The following is a 15081-nucleotide window of genomic DNA, read 5'->3' as shown; positions in this document are numbered from 1 at the left end:
TATTAGTGTTTGCACTCAGAACAGTGCTAACGTATACATACAACTTATAACAGTGCATGATTTATATCAAGGGAGTACATGCACTAAACCAAAAGCAATCTAGTGCTCAAAGCAAACATTGTGGGTATAAGCGGCTAATTCTTTGACATCAGCATTAACATTTTAAACCAGTGATACTGATACAGTATTAAAAAGCAATCCAAATCAAAAAGGATATGTGGACAGCAGTGCATGAAATGAGCAAAAGTTGCCTGAATTTTGTGGTTAGTGACAAAGTGAGCACACACAACACTAACCTTGAAGAAAGTTGCTCACAAGGCTTTGTTAACATCTGTTATGAATTTCTCCTCTTCTGATGTCTGTTCAACAGGATCCCCGACATCCAGCCACAGTGATGACATCAGTTGCCTGAGCAGCCTATCACATTCTCACAGACAGCAAATCAAGGTGAAAGCGTGTTTTTTTTTAAGCAATTATTTAAACATTTTACAGAGTGCAAAATAAAGATTGGAACTGACATACAAGATTAAGGTAGAAATTGAAATACCAAAACTAAACATAAAAAAGTGAATTAAGATCTAAACATTTTGAAGGCCAGAAAATTTTCAAGCAGTATCTGGGACATCTTTAAAAATTGTGCTGGCACCTCATACAACAAAGTGTAGTATTTTAAGGTTATTTTACATATAGTTTGTAAATACCTGAATTTTTTGTCAATTCACTAAGTTCCCTTGAGTAAGAGAAGGAAGCTGCAAAACAGTGTGGCATATAATGGAGTGTGAATCACTTACAGAAGCTATGTAATTTCCATATTAAATTGTACAAGTATGAAAATCTCAAATTTGTTGCAAGTTGCAAAATGGAAAACACTAATTGTTTTACTGTTATACTAGCCATAAAATCCAGGCTGATGAGTCACACCATTCAACACAGAAAATTTACCTGATGTTGGGGGTAAGGCTTATTATTGATCAGAATAAGAGGATTTTCTATGCCACTGGCCACTACTACGCCTAAGTTCTAGTATCTGAGTCCACTGTCAAAATAAGGTAGATTTTCCAACATTCATATATACTTTAGAACTCCATCTAAAAATGTTAATTAAAGAAATTTTCATGGGTTGGCTTTTTGAGCTCAAATAGCACAGTGTAGCTAACAAAAGCCAGTTGGCACAAGGCCTCATAATGGTAAATAAATTCAGAAACTATTTATATCAACTAAACTCCAACTTCAAAGGTCTAGGCCACAGTAACCATAGCTCAGCTTTTCAGGAGAACCATGCAATCATTACGACAAGGTTCAATATTCCAGGTGCTGTCAAGTAACATATGATTATCATGTACGTCATCAAATGGGATCAACAAGAATAACTTCTAGAAAAAGCAATGGCAACAATTGCAATAATTTAAAAATGACAGATCGTATCCAATAAGGTGCTGTACTCAATACTGAGGCTGTTAATTAAAATGTTGAGAACATATTTGGATTGTTCGGCAATAGTTTTGCAGCTCAGTAAGTTCCAACTCTCAGGGAGTGACTGAATGAGCTGTTGCGTAGAGAGCTGAAGCTGCCAATTTCAGGAATGTCTTTTATTTACACAAATCTAACATTCCTAGCAAGACCAACCCTTTACAATTGTACGGCTATGTGATCTGACAGGCAATAAGTTATTTTCAGCGCTGGTCAGCTGAGAACATAAGAATGTCATCATTGTTTCCCTAATGGGAAGGCTTTTAACTATTTTAAACAATGATAACTTCAAATGATCTATGACAGAAATTGTAACAAGATTTTTTGCACACACTGATATTAACCGTTATGACAGGCAAGGGGAAAGAAAAAAAACATCTTTCCCTGGGTGAGTATGATCTTCTAAGGCTGTTACATTTTTAATGAGTCACTGGATTGTTTTCTCCTAATTTGCTCCCTATAGCGACCTCTTCCTCATCCATTCCCTGAGGCAAAGTAAACCATGCTCCAGCATTCTTCTGGGTAAAGAAACTCCTTCCAAAGACTTTCCTCACTGTCTTTGAGGATTTTAAATTAATAACTCATCATTTCTCATTCCTCAACCAAAGGAAATTGTCTTTCCTTTGTCACTCTAACAAATCTTTCACAGTTTTAACCCTCCATTAAATCTCCACTGCGGATGTAATAGTCCCAGTATCTCAAGGATTTCCTATAACTAGCAACTTTGTGGACCTAAAGCTGAAACTCTTTTAGGCTTTCACAGCCTTTCTGTAATAGAATGCTTCAACACCTCAGCTACCCAATATTTTGTATGAATTCATCTTTAGTTTTTGCTTTTGGATTGTAGGGCCCTAATTATAAAAGCCAGCTGCCTAGAAATTCATCTCCTGAAGGTAGCACTAAACATGCTAATATAATAGTGACAATTCAATGAACCCTAACTCCGGAAGTCAGTTCCATTGACTTCAATGGAATGAATTTCAGAAACAGAATACAACACATCAATGCAACTATAGTAAAACTCTGTTAATCCAGCATGCTTAGGCCTTTGGTGGTGCCACAATGGCATATTTTCTGGACAATTGGATGATAATATCCCAACACTTTTCATTTTTTTAAAGAAATTACATAGTAGTATAATAATTTTCCAGTGAACCCAGTGAGTTTAAAGGAAGCATGGGAAAAATGGCCCTGATGAGTTTCAGATGAGTGTGGGAAACAGGGCCCAGGTGAGTTTTAGGGGAGCACGAGAAAGGGGTCCTGGTGAGTTTAAAGTGACCGCAGGAAATGGGGCCACTTAGAGTTTAAAAGGAGCAGGGGATAGATTGGGTCAGTGGAAGGAGGCCAGATCAGGCTCGTGAGCTTGGGGCTGTCTGGGTGACTACCACAGAGAGCTTGGGATTGGGTTGGAGGTGCCTACAGGAGAGACAGGGAATTAAATTCACTTAAAGGAGACCTACCCTGAATTAAGTTTGCACCAGTATCCCAGAACCTACTCAGGGAGGTCTGCTTTAAGTTGCACAGTAGCAGGACTCAAAGACACACTGAAATCTTGCTTCTGTAGAAGTAACCAGTGAACCATGCAGGCTACTCGTACACTGCTGCAAACACCAGGGATGGTATCCAGGCACAGACTGCCTGTCATTGGAAACCAGTCCACATATCTGGGGTCCTCCGTGAGTTATTCATAGGGTGCTTGAAGGGCCCTGCAAAAATATTTGCTGACTTCACAATCTCTGCAGTAAGTCCTTGATTTCCATTAATGTTTTACCTTTTATTTAAAGTAGATCACATTGCACACAAAAACATGGTGCTACATAACCTAACTTCTATGCGACCCCATGAGGTGGCTAGCAGGCATAATGACAAAAGCATGTGGGTGTTATTTCATGTGCTATGAAAATTATATATTTTGATAACTTATTTACAATTAATAACATAATAATAATAATTTTGGATTGCTCTGGTAATCATGAAAATAACTTGCATTCACTTGCAAGATTTTACCAGTAGTTGCTCTCTCATGTGACGGGAAAATGGTAAAGTATCTCGTATGCAAAGGTGTGAATCATCAACATTGTGGCATCAGTGAATTGACCAGATGGCTGTATACTCCAAGTAATAGAAGAAAAGTCCACTTATCTGGAAATATGCCAATAATCTTGCTGTTTTCCAGTGAGCAACCTGGCATTTAACTGCACATCATTAAATCATTGAGTTTTACAACACAGAAGGAGATTCAGTCTATTATGTGGACTCTGAGAGCTCTTTGTTGGGACCAACCAATTAGACCTTCTCTCCTTATTCTTTGTCCAAGCTCCAACAAACCCACAGCCAGTAGATGCTTGTTACAATTGATATCATTACTGCCACCAATACATCTAGTCTTTGAGGTGAAACATTTGAGTTCACTCAAGTAAATCCATAAATATATAATCTTTTTAAATGGAATTCAGTATCATGGGCATATTTTTGGCCTAAACCACTACTTCAGACCTTAAATCTAGTTGAAAACAATATAATATGAGTAATAGGTACCAATTTATGCTATGAACAGGAATCGCTGAAGTCTTTGGGCAAATGTGGTTTTTTTAAAATTGTTATCTTGGACAGGCCCATTTATTGTCTGGGTTCTGCATTATTTATTCCTCTGGTTGTTAAATGCTTTTAGTGAGTTTAAAAGGGACTAAAGATGAGGTGGAGCCCCCATGGAAGCTGGCATAGATTACCATGGAAATACCTCCAGCTCAGGATCGATAACCTGTCTCTGAATGTAGAACCAGAATCAGCTGTGATAAACCAAGGCCTTGGCCATTTATTTCTGTTGTCTTATGGGACCCTAATCTGTGCTGTCAATCTGCATGACCACAGGCCTACCCACTTCTTGTCCTGAGTGGAGGGTGGGCAGTGGAATTGGGCATGCTCAGGATGTTTTCTGACATTGAAGGAATGTGTAAATACACGTTGATGTTGTTATTTACATTATTGTCGACAGGGTTGGCTGATCCACGCAGCAGCAACATCATCCACACTAGAGCTGGGCCAAGTGTTTATTAAGCCCTTTCCACTCTGACAGAAGGCGGCAGGGTTGGCAAGCTTCCACAAGAGCTCCCACCGCTCCTGCCCTGAATGTATTAAGCACTGCTGGCTTATCATGCTCAACAGAGTAGAGCAGCAGACATGTGGACCACAGGAGGGTTCTGGCTCTCTTATGCCATTTTGGACCCAGATCAAGTGGTGTTGCCATCAAGTATATGGCAAGTGTCACAAATTCCTGCCCATTCCTCTAATGGTTGCCAAGGATACTAACTGCAAGCTATAAGCTCTGCTGGAATCAGGCTCACAGGTCTTCATGGTTCCTGGTTCTCCCTAGTTATGGTTTAGAGCAGAATCCTAGATTCTTAGCCTGTATATTCCAGCATTTAATACACTTGCACATAGGCAGTATCATATTCATAACTTTTGATTTTATTGTTTCCTTCACTGTTCTTCATTTAAACCTCACTCTTATTTGCCCTAAAAGATACTTTGTCAAACACCCCCTGACCGTTATTTATTATTTCAGATTAGTTTCTCTATTTGCTAAAGTATCATTGACTTATGACACATCTGCCCTAAGACTTGCTTTTCCTATCACTTATATAGAAGTCTTCATGCTACTGAAGATAGCAAACACCTCCCATCTATCAACTGAGCAATGTTTCTGAATAAACAGACATCTCCTAGAGTCCTAGCTATACACCTGAGCTTTCAATTCTATGGAGCATTTTAGCCCAAGGGGTTCAAGGTTGCTCTCCTTTCAGAGCTGTGTGGATTGCTCTCTGGTAATGGCCACAATTAGCTCAATCACTCCAAGGAAGGTGTTGATTCTATTGCTCAATTCCTTCTGGTGATCAAATGACAACAAAAGAAAACATGGCTTTGCACATAGGAACCATGTGGTGAAAAAAGCATTGAACTGTGAGGTATATTTACCCCACATCTCCCACTCCACTGGCCCACCCATCCAATTCACTGAAGTTCCCACTCTCTGATTCCTCTGATGGCACCCACCTTCCAACTTCTCCATGTTCTCCACCCTCCAGTTCCCTTAGGGCCCCACTCTCCAATTCTCCAAGGCCCCTCACCCACCAAGTTCCTGGGGCCCCAGCTGTAGATTCTCCCAAGGATCCTGTCAGCTTTCTAGATAAGCCAACTTTCTAATTCACTATTGGACTTAATGATTCCCCAAAGACCTCTACCCTCTGCTCCCTTGAAGTCTTGACCTTCTGAACCCCCAATGACTTCAAAGCTCTAATTTCCTATCGTGTCTGACCCCCTGATGCCCCAAGGCTCTGATCTTCTGAACTTCTGATGATAGAGGGAGTGCAGCAAAGGTTCACCAGATAGAGTCCTTGGATGGCAATTTTGTTGAATAAGGAGAGATTAAGCAAACTGGGCCAAAGTATTCTTGACTTTAGAAGAAAAAAAGGCAATCTCATTGAAGTGTACAAAATTCTTACAGGACACGACAGGTTAGATGTAGGGATGAAATTTCCCCTGACAGGGTTACCTAGAACCAGGAACCACAACCTCAAAAAAAAAAATCAGCCATTCAGAAATGAGATGAGAAACAATTTCTTCACCCAGAGGGTAGTAAATCTTTGTAATTCTCTGCGAAAGAGGACCATGGAGGCTTTGTCACTGAGTATGTTCATGACATAGATTGATATACTTTTAGATATTAGGAGAATCAAAGTGTATGGGTTTAGTACTGGATGGTGGTGCTGAGGTAAAAGATCAGCCATGATCTGATTGAATGAGCAGACACAACTGGACAAATGGCCTACTCCAGCTTCTACTACTTACGCTCTAGATGAAGCACCAACAACCTTTAAAGTACCTGTTCTTTCTGCTCTTATCCACAGAATATGCAGGGAATTATAGACCAGTGAGTCTTACGCCTGTGGTGGGCAAGTTGTTGTAAAGCATTCTTAGAGATAGGATCTACGAACATTTAGAGAATTATAGTCTGGTCGGGGACAGCCAGCGTGGCTTTGTGAAGGGCAGATCGTGTCTCACAAATCTGATAGTGTTCTCCGAGGTGATGACCAGGCAGATTGATGAGGGTAGTGCAGTAGATGTGGTCTACATGGATTTTAGTAAGGCAGTTGACAAGATTCCACATGGTAGGCTTCTTCAGAAGATCAGAGGGCATGGGATCCAGGGAAGCTTGGCCGTGTGGATTCAGAATTGGCTTGCCTGTATAAAGCAGAGGGTTGTGGTGGAGGGAGTGCATTCAGATTGGAGGGCTGTGACTAGCAGTGCCCCACAAGGATTGGTTCTGGGACCTCTGCTTTTTATTAATGACTTAGACGAGGGGGTAGAAGGGTGGGTTGGCAAGTTTACCCACAGATCATACCCACAGATCCCTGAAAGTTGCCTCTCAGGTGGCTAGGGTAGTTAAGAAAGCTTATGGAATGTTAGCATTCATAAGTCGTGGGATCAAGTTTAAGAGCTGCGAGGTAATGATGCAGCTCTACAAAACTCTGATTAGGCCACACTTCGAGTACTGTATCCAGTTCTGGTCGCCTCATTGTAGGAAGGATGTGGAAGCATTGGAAAGGGGGCAGAGGAGATTTACCAGGACGCTGCCTGGTTTAGAGGGTATGCATTATGAGGAGAGACTAAGGGAGCTAGGGCTTTACTCTTTGGAGAGGAGGAGGATGAGAGAAGACATGATAGAGGTGTACAAAATATTAAGAGGAATAGATAGACAGCCAGCGCCTCTTTCCCAGGGCACCAATGCTCAATACAAGAGGGCATGCCTTTAAAGTAATGGGTGGGAAGTTCAAGGGAGATATCAGAGGAAGGTTTTTCACCCAGAGTGTGTCTGGGGCATGGAATGTGCTGCCTGGGGCAGTGGTAGAGGCAGGTACATTGGTCAAATTCAAGAGATTAATAGATAAGCATATGGAGGAATTTAAAATAGAGGTATATGTGGTAGGAAGGGCTTAGTCTTAGGCGAGGTTTAAAGGTCAGCACAACATTGTGCTGTACTGTTCTATGATTATCCATTTCTCAAACCACCTCCTCTATTGTGAATTTGGAGATAAGTTTATATCAATTGGGCAAGTACCCTTAAGAGAGTACAGGCATGTGGTGCTAGATTTTCTATCCATTCATCTATAACCTAGTATCAGAAGTCCTTATAAGATATCTTTATTAGTCACATGTACATTGAAACACACAGTGAAATGCATCTTTTGCGGAGAGTGTTCTGGGGGCAGCCTGCAAGTGTCGCTATGCTTCTGGCGCCAATATAGCATGCCCACAGCTCCTAACCCATATGTCTTTGAAATGTGGGAGGAAACCAGAGCACCCAGAGGAAACCCACACAGACACGAATGGAACTAGGTTGGTGATGTTCTTGATGTACAGTTTCTGTCTGGCTCATGGCAGCAACTTTCTTCTTTAAATGTGTTTCTAGTTTGTTATACAATGTTTACTTGCTACTTTACCATCACCCCTCCCCCACGCATCCTCACCTCTCTTTCATGAGACTGGGGAGGGGTTGGGAGATGGGATCAACAAACCAAAAGAAACTGCTACCATTGCACTTGATCCACAAGCACAGCAACTAAAGCTGCATTTCCCGAAGCCTTTCCTTCTGCCCAGTTTAAAAGTCATTACAACTTAATTCAAAATATGAGGATAGTTTGGGGCTGAAATTCTGCTTGAGTGCATTGGCAGTGCAATGCATTTTGAGCTGTCTCTACAATAACTGAACAGCTTGGTTTTGAAGGCTCTCATTTATCAAATGGCACTGCATCACCAGAGTGATATGCATCCTGCTCAGAGCAAACAGGTTGTGGGAGCAGGATTTCCTTTCAAGAAATATAACTATGAAGGAGCAGTTGCTCATAGCTGGACTGCATACCCTGCTTGTAGCAAAACTTTAGACAACTGCTAGATACTGTACTGAGACGTAGCAGCATCTTGTTAAAGAGCAAAGTCTATGGCAGTTGAGCACCCTGGAACAGGAAGACCAAAGTCAAAACCAAAATGAAACAAATTGACCCAACACCCAATAAAGGCAATGGCTCAACTCACACCCAAAATATTAAGACAAATTATCAGAATAAAGTTAAGAAAGACAGCTTTGACTGTTATTTGTGGTATGGGCCAGTGGGAGTGTGCTTTGTTCTAACTTTAGCACAACAGCAGGATTATTCCTGTGCATGATAGAATTCCAAGTCCAGGACAGGCCTATGATGTCATCACACATCCATTTGGAAATCTCAAGAACAAACCTAGAGCTGAGAGATTCTGGTGTTAAAGTGACTCTATACTTTCAGCCATTCCTTGTTCTCTCCTTCCAATTTTTGCTTCAGTCGATTTCGGTCCTGAATATCCAGAGGAAAGTACATCAGACAACTTACAATTGGCATGGAATATTTGATTTAAAGTAAACTCAACAACTGAACGTTGTGGCCAAAAAGGTCTCCACTGTTTTTTTTGTTGTTGTCACTGTTGCCTCCATTAGCAAAAGTATTTGCATTTTATGTACTCAATGCAATGCCAAAAGCTAACCTTGAATTGGTTTCAAAGCTGCTTTATCATTGATCTTCTGGGAAATCAGTTTAAGTGAATTTAGCAAGTTTACATTGGGATTGGTGCTGGATGTGTGAGACCTTTGTGCCGAGATCCAGTGGTGCAAATATCCCTCTAGGGTCAAGGCAAAGATAGCATAAAACTTCCCCATGACTGAATGTGAAGAAAGTGATGGCAATTAAGCCTCCCTAGGAGTCCAGGACATATTGAAAGGTGGATGATGCTCCCTTATGCCAGGTAACTACACACCTAAAAATATGTACCATTAATCAAAAGTTAAGTAATTTAAAAATACCCAACATCAAACTACATAGTTTGATGGTACATAAAAATCACACTAGCAACAGGACACGAAAGCTTAATGAGGAAACAAGTAATTCTCTGTAAAATATATCAAAGATGTTGCATACACACCATTTGTTCCACTACAAACAAAAATAAAAACCCGAGAAGCTGAAAAATTTAAATAAAAAACAGAAAACGCCAGAAGCACTCAGGAGGTCGGGCATCATCCGTGGAAAAAGAAACAGAATTAATGCATCAGGTCAAAGACCCTTTGTCAGAACTGGGAAAGCAAGTTAGTTTTGATAGAACAAAAGGAATATAGGGTGAGGCCAGGGTTGCTGTGGTAATAAGCTGTTGATGAAGCCATTGGGTGGGTGGGTAGGTTTAAAGGTGTAGGTCAGAACAGTTGGAAATGCCCAGCAAGTCAGGCAGCATCAGTGGAGAGAAAATAAATGAGTCAATATTACATTTGGATAACCTATAGCAGTATGAGCAGAGAAATCAAATTGCCTGAAATTGTTGAATTCAGAAGATGCAATGTCCCCAGGCAGAAGATGAGGTAGATTGGACCTCATTAAGCCACAGACACATAGAGGAAAGTGACAGACAACTGGAAGTTCAGGGTCTCTCCCGTGGAGTGAATACAAGTACTGTGCAAAGCAGTCACCCAATCTGGCCATTCAGCCCAGCTTCCATGCTGACCAGTGGGCACACTTCCATATTAATCCCATCTCCTGCACTTAGTCCATAGCCCCCTAAGCCTAAGCAATTCAAATGCTCATCTAGACACTTCTTAAATGCTGTCAGCGACTCAGCTTCAACCACTCCTTGGGTGAAGAAGGACCCCTCATATCCTCTCTAAATCTCTTCCACCTTACCCTAAATCCAAGTCCTCTAGTTTTATCTACCTCTGATATGGGGAAAATTTTCCTACAATCTACCCTATCCATACCCCTCATAATGTAATATGCCTCAATTATATCTCCTCTTAATCTCCTCCGCTCTAGGGAGAAAAGACCTAGCTTCTCCAGTCTCTCCTCATAACTAAATTGCTCCATCTCAGGCAACATCCTGGTGATTCTCCTCTGCACCCTCTCTAATGCTAAAATAGTGACCGGCACTGCACATAGTACTCCAGCTGAGGTCTGAACGGTTATAAAGTTGGACCAAAACCTGCCTACTTCTGTATTCAATGCCCCGATTAATGAAGGCCAGTATTCCATATGCCTGCCTAACCACGATACCTGTGTTGCCTCTTTCATGGATCTATGGATATACTCGAAGCCCCCTCTGTTCCTTAATGCTCCCTAAGACCATAACATTCATGGTGTATGTCTTCACCTCATGATTACCCCCAAAATGCATCACCTCACATTTGTCTAGATTAAATGCCACCTGTCATTTTACAGCCCATTTCACCAACCCATCGCTATCTCTCTGCAGCCTAGGACTATCTTCCACACTATCAACAACTCTAACAATCTCCGTGTCATCTGCAAACTTACTGATCATGTCTCCCACATCCATATCCAAGTCATTCATCCATATTACAAACAACAAAGATCTCAGTATTGATCCTTGTTGGACACCACTAGTCACAGGCATCCAACTGCAAAAATAATCCTCTACTACCCTCTGTCTCGTAATGCAAGATTATTTTGAATCCAGTTTGCCAACTTGTCCTAGATTCCATGTGCCCCTAACCACTTGAACCAGTCTCCCCTGTGGGACCTTGTCAAAGGCCATACTAAAGTCCATTTAAATCACATCTACTGCCTTGCCTTCATTGTTACCTCTTCAAAGAATTCAATCAAATTGGTCAGACAGTTGGCTATCTTTCCAACTGATCATTAATCCTCTCCCTCACCATTTTTTCCCCCAGTATCTTCCCTACCACTGATGTTAGGCTCACAGACCTAGATTTACTAGGTTTTTCTCTGCCGTTTTTCTTGAAAAGGGGGACCATGTTTGGTATCCTCCAGTCATCTGGTACCACACTTATGGCCTGTGAAGATTTAAAAATCTCAGCTAGAGCCCCATCAGTCTCTTCCCTTGCCTCCCATGGCAGCCTGGGATAAATCCTATCTGGTCTTGGGGATTTAAGCCCATGAAGGCATTGAGTACCTCCTCTTTATTCATGGAGACTGCTGTTCTCCCCAGGACATCATCCTCCCCCCTACCGATCCCACTCCCACCCCCACTCACCCCCCCCCCCAACAATATCCAATGTAGAGGAGAACATATCATGAGCACTGAGTGCTGAATTGAAAGAAGTGCAAGTAAATCGCTACTTCACCTAAAAGAACTATGTGGGTCCCCCTGGATTCTGAGAAAGGAAGAAGCAAACGGACAGGGTTGCATCTCCTGTGGTTACATGGAAAACTGTCACGAGAAGGGGAGTGATTGCTGGAAATGGAAGAGGAAATGGAGTCACAAAGGAAAGTGGTTCTTTTGGAATGCTAAAAGGGGAGGGGAAGATGCAGTTTGGTGGTGGAATCTCATTGAAGGCGGTGGAAATCGCGAAGAATGATCCATTGAATGCAGAGGCTGGTGGGGTGGAAGGCAAGAACCAGGGGAACTCTCTCCTTGCTCTGCCCAGGAAAGAGGGTGAGAGCAGAGGAGCAGGATGAGATGTGGTCCGCTTGAAAATGTTATTGGAAAAGCCATAGTTAAGGAAGTTAAGAGGCACTCATGTGGAAAGTCTCATCAGCAAAGCAGATGCAATGGAGACAGAGCAACTGGGAGAATGGAAATGGAGCCCTTACAAGAGGCAGGTTGGGAGGTGGTATCATCAATAACTTTTATCGATGCACCATAGAAAGCATCCTATCTGGATGCATCACGGCTTGGTACGGCAACTGGTCTGCCCAGGACTGCAAGAAACTGCAGGGAGTTGTGGACAGCCCAGCGCATCATGGAAACCAGCCTTCCCTCCTTGGACTCTGTCTTTACCTCTCTTTGCCTTGGCGAAGCAGCCAGCATAATCAAAGACCCCACCCACCCAGGTCATTCTCTCTTCTCTCCTCTGCCATCAGGTAGAAGATACAGGAGCGTGAGGGCATGTACCACCAGGCTTAAGGACAGCTTCTACCCCACTGTGATAAGACTATTGAACGGTTTCCTCATACAATGAGATGGACTCTGACCTCACAATCTACCTCGTTGTGACCTTGCACCTTATTGCACTGCAATTTCTCTGTAGCTGTGACACTTCACTCTGTACTGTTATTGTTTTTACCTGTACTACCTCAATGCACTCTGTACTAACTCAATGTAACTGCACTGTGTAATGAATTGATCCGTACGATCGGTATGCAAGACAAGTTTTTCCACTGTACCTCAGTACAAGTGACAATAATAAACCAATACCAACACCAATTTTCCCATAAAGCAGTGGGAAAATGTGGGCTTATAATGGATGTTTGTGGTTAATCTATACCCTGAGATGGCGACAGAGAGATCAAAATGGGGAAGGGAAGCCTCCAAAATGGGTCAGGTGGACACAAGAGCAGGATGGAAAGTGGCAGCAAAAGCAATGAAATTTTTGAGTTCTTTATGAGTGCTGGAAGCACCACCAACACAGTCATCATTGGAGATGAGGGAAGGGGCCTGAGCAGGACTGAAACATGGACAGTCCCATGCACTCCACAAAAAAAAACAGGTGGAGCTTGGGCTCATATGAATTCCCATCTCACCTTAGATCTGGAGAAAATGAATGTAATTGAAGAAGTTGTTCGATCTGAAAACATGGTCACCCAGGCAAGTATGTGTGCTTGGAGAGAGCAATTGGTGGAGGGAGAAGCAGAGGGCCCTCAGGCCTCCTGGTGGGGGATGGATGTATGGAGCCATTGTACATCCATGGTAAACAGGAACAGATTAGGACCAAGCCATTGTCTCCCAGATAGTCATGGACTTCATTTCCTCAGGAGATCTTCCCTCCACAGTCTCAAGCCAGAGTCTCTGAACCCTGCACTTCTGCCTCCTACCCTAGATCCATAAAAGGATTGATTTTCATCTTCACCATGGAAGTCCAACCTATTTACATCATTCTGTATTATTATTTCACTGTTTATTTTCAATATTTTCTTCAAGAAACCAAACATTATGAGCAATCAGATCACAAGCTGAAATAGAAATATCAGCAAACATTATTCAGTTCACAGCATAATTACATGAAAATTTTGAAGCATTTTAAAAAGACAAAACTTAATTTTAACACTTATATTAACATTAATTACAGAGTTCTTCAAATAATTTCATAATTCTGGTTTAGGTGTGCATGCTTGTACAATAATTTACTTTGCTTCATTTCTGAAGTGGATATAGGATCAGGGTGACACAAAGGACAGGAATGCGCGTGGGATTTCCTAGGCCCTGCAGGAGTGTTTTAAGTGGCATCATTTTTCCTGTATGCCTGGCAACTAATGGGTTTATGTGCTCTCATTCATATTAACCTATCCCATTCTCTGCAGCAGTTTGCTATGAGAGGAAATCTGTGGTAGAAATCCCCAACATTTTCTTTGTTCTTAGCAGAGCTTGTAAATAACAGACTTGAGGGATGAATCATTTTCTTTTCTGTTGTAAACTTTCAAATTTATGGTTAGCAGAGGCCTTACAAATACCAAATCCATATTTGTGGTTTTTCCCTAGTAGATGGATACATGCCAGTCATGGAGTTGTACAGCACAGAAACAGGCCCTTCAGCCCAAACTATACATGCTGACTGTGATGCTCATCTAAAATAATCCCATTTGCCCACATTAGGCTCATATCCCTTCACCCCTTTCCTATCCAAGTACCTGTCCAAATGCTTTTCTAACATTATATTTACCACTATCACTTCCTCTGGTAGCTCGTTCCCTATAACCACCACCCTCTGTGTGAAAAATTTGCCCCTCAGATCTCCTTTAAATTTCTCTCCTCTCACCTTAAATCTATGCCCTCTAAATTTTGACTACCCCAATCTTGGAAAAAAAACTCTATCTACCTTATCTATGCCCCTCATTATTTGATAAACCTCTACAAGGTCACCCCTCAACCTCCTGCATTCCAGTGAGAATAAACCCAGCCTACCTAATCTCTCTTTATAACTATTCTAATCTCTCTTTAAATCCATTCCAGGAAATATCCTGGTGAATCTCTTCTGCACTCTTTTTATTGCTACCATATTCTTTCTGTAGTACACAAATCATTAAAAGCCAGTAGACAGATACAACTGCAATCAAAAAGGCTAACAAAATGTTTGCCTTTGTGCCTGGTAGACTGCATGGACAATGTAATTATTGTGGTATGGAGACCTGGTCAAGCTCATTTGAAGTTTTGCAATATGTTCTGGAAATGGACCTCAGGAAACAATATCAGCATCAGCAAAGATGCAGTACAGATTCACCACCATGGTTCTAGGGCTTAGATTGTTAAATTACAAGGACAATTGAGTTACACTTGGCTGGCTCTCCTTATCTTACCAGTGAGCTGGCACACATTGGAAAAGGAACTCAAAAACAGACTGAATTATATGAAGCCACAATACTAAAGTTTGCAAAGATACAAATCAGTGTGAAAAGCTCTCTGGTACAGCATAGGTTAATGAATTGCAAAATAAGCAGATAAGGTTACTAATCCATTTTAAAACTATGGGTGGGCATAGCTGGAATATGGTAGATTCCATTGTTTAAAAACATTTCAAGACCTTAAAGAAAATCTAGGCAAGATTTAATTGAATGGTACAGTGAT

This window comes from Pristis pectinata, chromosome 7, assembly GCF_009764475.1.
Source record: "Pristis pectinata isolate sPriPec2 chromosome 7, sPriPec2.1.pri, whole genome shotgun sequence".
Lineage (NCBI taxonomy): Eukaryota > Metazoa > Chordata > Chondrichthyes > Rhinopristiformes > Pristidae > Pristis > Pristis pectinata.
The sequence above is the reverse complement of the archived record's forward strand: the minus strand, read 5'-3'. Positions refer to the sequence as shown.